Raw genomic sequence first — 6068 nt, forward strand, 5'->3', positions numbered from 1 at the left:
GAGGCGATCGGTCCGCAGCGCACAACGAGCCGCTCCAGCGCCACCGCCCCGCCCCCGCGCCGCCCGCCGACACCCATTGGCTGCCGCGCGCACGTGCCCCGCGGGCCATTGGCTTCTCCGCCCGTCCGTCAAGGGCCGGCCGGGGGCGGAGCGTGCCGCGCGCCGGGGGGAGGGGAGCGCGGCCGGGGCCCGCGAGCGGCAGCGCCGGGGCTGGAGGGGCCCGGCCGGGTCCCGCTGCTCTGTGGAGAGCGTGCCTCCTCTGGCCGGCAGGGCTCTTGGAGCAGGGGAAACGCGAGCCGTGCCCTGTGCAGAGAGCCAGGCTCGGGTGGAAGATGGAGCACGGCAGCCCTGGGCCCGCCGGCCGCGGGCAGCGCTCGCGGCAGCCGAGCCTCTCCTCGGCTGAGGGCCAGGGAATCTCCACGGGCACAACCCGCGTCACTGCTGGGGACTGGTTAGGAGATTAAATGCTTTCTGTGTAAGTGAGATGCAAATGATGGTCTGTCAGAGGAACTGGTGGCCAGCGCTTCGCTGTGCTCCGAGAAGTTCTGCAGCGCCCTGAAGGGACCAGCTGCCCTCTTCCGTTTTCACTTTTCGTAGCCAAGGGCACCCCTTTGTATCTGCACCTATTTCCACTGCACAGGAGACATCTGTGAGACTAAAATTCCACTATTCTGCAGAAAAATAAGTCTTTTTGTCATTGCCAACAGTACTCTGCAATAATACACTAGTAAAAGCAGCATGCCTGGTGTGTGACCTGTAAGCTTCAGGTGTGTAAATCCTGTGTTAAGGTGCTCAACTTTGGGGAAGAAAAATCAGAATACTTCTGCACTACAATACATGATGTTCCTTTTCATTCACAGACAACTCATCATTTAAGTTTTACTTAATTGAGTGACACGCCTGAAAATCAAATTTCCCCTTCTCTAGCTCCTTTTTTCATTCTAGAAGAGTGAGATCTCACCTGAAGGATGGGAATTGCAGCAAGACAGGAGTGTGTGTTCTTTGGTATTTCCATGCACACATGTGGAAATACTCTGTCTAGTGGAATATGTGGCACATTACTCAATGAAAATACAAATATGTTTCTCTGCCTATCATGATGTGGCTTCTAGCAGGACCTTGTCTGGTAAACTCCCAAGATGGGTGCACTGATGTTTTCTGGTTTAACTGCCCAGAAACCCCTTCAAGCGGCCCTGTTACACTGGGCCATGTCCTGCTCTTCCACATGTGTCAGCCAAGGACAGCCCAGCCTCTGCCATGTGCAATGGGCACAGCGTCACAGAGACCCTAATGCTCAGCTCCATGAACAGCCTACTGAGGATGTTAGATTAAGAGTGATGTTAAAAACATTGCCATTTTCTTTTCCTTTCTACAATAGCTCTCAGTGCCAGATGGGGAATCCTCACATGAAAATTCCAAGCCTGACAGGTTTGGAAATATCCTTCAAGGCCTCATAAAACATTAAAGACATTTGTGCATCTGTTATTTGCTCATCGTGCCAGCCCCAAAATCACAATATTGTCATTCACATCAGTGGCAGTTTTCTTTTATTGTAAATTCGATGTTTTCCTTGTGTCATCCAGGTTTTAATTAACAATCCCCTTCTTGGACATGAGGTGGGTCTCAAATCTTCAAAAATTGAGGCCATGAGCACAATACTGCACAGAGCGTTAATGCCTTTATCTTTTGACAGTGTATTTGCAATCTCATAATTTCATCTATCACCATAAACACTTATTTAAGATGTGCTGGCAATTAAAAGGTGTCCTTTGAAACAGTGTATCAATTTTAAAGGAATTATCTCTTTTTGCTATTATGCTTTTTGCTATATATTAATCATCTCGTACAGAGTTTCAGTTCAATATGAAAACATCAGCCTGAAGGTTTCATGATAATGTGGAACTTTAGCAAGGTAAAGCCAAATGTCATGTCTAAAATTATCTCAAGATAATGTAACATGAATGCCACAGGTATTTTTGGTCATGCCATTTCTTGGGATATCTTGAAACATGAAAAAAGCTCAGTGAAGACACGGTACCCAGGAAGCCCTTGGTGAACATGGTTCTGACACAGAAGGGAAACATGCAGTGGGAATTGATGGATGGAAGCAGCAGCATAAGGACAAATGGTACCTGGCTGTGAATAACCATAGAATCATAAAGTTACAATGTCCTGGATTGGTGGGACCCTCAGGGATGCTCAGGGCAGCCCCTGTCCCTGCCCAGCCACCCCAACAGCCCCACCCTGAGCAGCCCTGGCAGCGCTGTCCAAACGCTCCTGGAGCTCTGGCAGCCTTGGGGCCGGGACCATTCCCTGGGCAGCCTGGGCAGTGCCAGCACCCTCGGGGGCAAGAGCCTTGCCCTGAGCTCCATGCCAAGCCCTGCCACAGCTCCAGCCCTTCGTGGGCTCCTGGCCCTGTCCCAGAGCAGAGCTCAGCCCCTGCCCCTCTGCCTGCCCTGGGCAGGAGCTGCAGCCCCAGGAGCCTCCCCTCAGTCTCCTGTGCTCCAGCTGAACGAGCCAAGGGCCCTCAGCTGAGCAGTCCGGGTTACAGAAGGAGAGTGGATGGATGGATTCCTAACGGCGCAGACGCCACACAGAGAACAGCAGGGAGGCTCCAGAAGCCGCCCCATCTCGGGTGCACGCTCCCGGTTACAGCCCTGAGCGACAGTCCCCAGACACGCTCGTAGTGGGCACTGCGGGCTCCGTAGCCGCTGGGGCCCCGGGCTCCGGCGGCTGTGAGCGCTGCAAAACCCCGCAGAGCAGCGCCCTTACCCCGCGGTGCCGCCGCAGCCGCACGGCCCGGCCCGCTGCCGCCGCTCTGAAATGGCGGCCGGTGGAGGGGGCGGGGTCTGTTATGGCCCCGCCCACGGCGCGCCGCGCTCCCCCTGAGCCCTCAGGAGTGAAATGGCGGCACCGGCTGGGCTGGCTGTGGAATTTTTTGAGTGCTTTTCGTTTGGCCCCTCACAGGCTGCTGGCCCCAGGGCACAGGAGTACTGCGGGTGCTGGAGCGTCCTGGGCAGCTGCCACTGCCCTGATCTCCCGCCCTTATTCGTTATAAGACAGCTGGAGATGTTCAGCCTGGAGAAGAGAAGGGGAGAGACCTCAGAGCCTCTTCCAATGCCATGGGGGGCTCCAAGAGGGCTGGAGAAGGATTTTGGACAAGGCCTGGTGTGCCAGGACAAGAGGGAATGCCTTCCCACTGCCAGAGGGCAGGAATGGATGGGAGATTGGGCAGGAATTGTTCCCTGGCAGGGTGGGCAGGCCCTGGCTTGGGGGGCCCAGAGCAGCTGTGGCTGCCCCTGGATCCCTGGCAGTGCCCAAGGCCAGGCTGGACAGGGCTGGGAGCAGCCTGGGACAGTGGGAGGTGTCCCTGCCATGGCAGGGAGTGGAATAAGATGAGCTTTAAGATCCCTTCCAACCCAAACCATTCCCTGATTCTGTGATTCCCCTTGGAAAGGTGCCCTGGTGCCTTCCAGCCATCCCTCCTTGGCTCCTCTCTGTTTGCATTTATTTCCCTTCTTCAGGGTTTTGCATGTTGTTCTCTGATTTCTCCCCTCTATGAGGTCACCTTTGCTCTCCTGTGTCTTCCTCTCCACAGGCTTTCAGCCCCTGTTCTCCATTATTCTCTGGTTCACCCCTGCTCTCTCAATGCATGCCCCAGCTCTGTTCCAAGGCTTTGCTTATCGACCCTTTCTGATCCTCATCTTTGGGTTTGTGGCTCCATCACCCTGACTTGAGGGCTCCTGTATTGCTCCACTGATAGCATCCTTCTAGATAACGCTGTTCTTTCTGTGCTGTTTCCTTGTGCTCTCTCAGTCTTCCTGGTGTCCTGCTCCTTGATGCTTTTGTCTTTGTTCCAAGTGTCATTTCCTCCCCTGAGCAGGAATAATATCCACTGTCTGGAGCAGTTTGCCCTCTTTGGAAGTCCCTTCTGGCCATTTGCAGAAGGATGGACTCACCCTTGCTGTTTCACTCCCATGGGAGTCACCTTCCCTGAGGTTACCTGTAACTGCTGTTCTTGTTCTGCCTCTGCGGTCATGTCACTTGTGAGGTGAATTATCTCACCTGGAGCATGTTTGCCTCTAGTTGTGCTGCAGAAAGATCACCCCCATTTACATTCTCAGTGACTTGTAGGAGAACTTTTCCAGGATTTCCTGAGGTCAATGAGGAAAACGCCGGGCATGGCTGTGTGAGCCCTGAAGCAGCACTGCCACCAGCAGCACATTGGCTGAGGAACATGTCAGTTCAGGTTTCTCTGCACTGAGCTGCTTGAACTAAACCAGCCACACGTAATCATCTGCAGATAGATGTGGAAAAGTTTTAATTAAATTCAAATGTATAGTTATTATAAGCTGTTATTGAAGCTGATTTCCCCTCCCCGCCTTTATTTGGTTTCTCTTTTCCTTTATGTATTAATCACCTCTGTAAATATTCTCCCCTAGATGTTTGTTGTGCAGCAGCCACCATCTATTAGCCTAGATTCTGAAAAAATCTCCTTTAAATTTTATCAGTAGGTAAAAGATTTAACAGAAAAACAACAAAATGTAAGGAAGCAAGTCAGAAGCTTTACTGCTTGCCAGGAGTCATTTTTATTCCAAGCTCATAATTTATGAAGCTTGTGGTTGTGTGTGGTTTTATTCTGGTTGTGATTTAATTTGTAGCATAGTTGTATCTGTCCAGTGAGCTGTTGGTGTGAAAGACTCTTTGTCAGACTGTCAGTTAGACAATATTAATTACATTTATCATCATTTTCCAGTCCCCATTTTCCAGGAAGATATTAAGCAGTAGTAAAATGCGCAGTAAACACACTGATTAATTTACTTTTTTGTTTCCCCAACAGCTTAGGAAAAACACCTGTGTCACATTAATATTTTCTGAAAAATCCCTTTGCCCAAAATTTTTCTCCTGGGAAGCTGAGAAGCCTCAGAGAAAAAGGAAAACAATTTTATCTCATTTGCTTCTCCTCTGTTTTGCTCCTTTGGAATGTGGTTGAAGATTGCTTATCCAACAGGTGATTGTTTCATTGGTTTCTGCTGTGAGTTAAGCAATGGCCAATCAGGGTTAAGCTGTGTTGGGACTCTGGAGAGAGTCGTGAGTTTCATTATTATCTTTTTAGCATTCTGTAAGTATCCTTTCTGTATTCTTTACTATAGTTTAGTATAGTATTCTTTAACATAATATAGTATAATAATAAATTAGCCTTCTGAGAACATGGGGTCAGATTCATCATTCCTTCCAACGCTGAGGCACCTCAATATACACCTGGTTTTTTGGTACTTTTGAATGTTTGACAAAACCGACCACTGGTACCACTATGGTACAATGTGTGGTAGTGTGAACTAGCAGTGGGGAGTTTTGAAGAGCCTGATGTATGCTTTAATAATGTTATTGGAGAGTGGTTTGTTAGTCTTGAGATCAAGCATTCCGAGCACAAACCCAGAGAATGGATCAGGAGCAGCCCTGGGGAAGGACTCGGGGTGTTGGTGGGTGAGAGGCTCAGCCTGCCCCGGCCATGGGCACTGCCCCAGAAACCCCCCCTGTGCTGGGCTGAGCCCCCAGCGTGGGCAGCAGGGCAGGGGGGGATTCTGCCCCTCTGCCCCTGTGCTCAGCTCAGACCCCCCCTGCAGAGCTGCCCCAGCCCTGGAACAGCAGCAGGAGGACGTGGAGCTGGTCAGTGTGTGGCTGTGCTGGCTGCTGTCACATGTGTGTGGCTGTCCAGTGGTACTGCTGATGGCTGGGATATTTTGCTTCTGTTTCCAACAATATGGTTTGTGTTTATATGCTGAACACTTTCCTGAACAGCTGGGGTGTCTTAAGGATGTCTTCCCACATGACCCACGTTAGTTGTGCCCCTCAAAGGGGTTAACTTCAGAAATTCCAGTCATCCAGTCAGGAGCTTGCAAGGTGTTAGAGCAGTCAGGAGACCGTGTCCTCAGCACCTGTGCAGGTGTCCCCCAGCAGGGAGCAGGATTGGCCTGAGCTGTGGTGTGGCTTTAGGGATGAATCACTGACTGCTCTGTGCAGGCTGGACCCCACCACATTTCAGAGTGGCTGTGGTGGGCAGCAGG

General features: G+C 51.2%; 1 protein-coding gene across 3 annotated transcripts in view; it reads right to left on the reverse strand.

The window, feature by feature from the left end:
• The window catches only part of ELAVL1 (ELAV like RNA binding protein 1), a 41919-nt gene extending 39118 nt beyond the window's left edge, over nucleotides 1–2801 (reverse strand). For all 3 annotated transcript variants that reach the window (XM_039696672.1, XM_039696671.1, XM_039696670.1), the window contains exon 1: nucleotides 2797–2801. The gene's annotated coding sequence lies outside the window, so the exon portion shown is untranslated. The remainder of the gene's footprint in view (nucleotides 1–2796) is intronic.
• Nucleotides 2802–6068: the final 3267 nt, after the last annotated feature.

Source organism: Passer montanus, unplaced genomic scaffold (genome assembly GCF_014805655.1).
Source record: "Passer montanus isolate IOZ18808 unplaced genomic scaffold, ASM1480565v1 scaffold114, whole genome shotgun sequence".
In the NCBI taxonomy this organism is placed as follows: domain Eukaryota; kingdom Metazoa; phylum Chordata; class Aves; order Passeriformes; family Passeridae; genus Passer; species Passer montanus.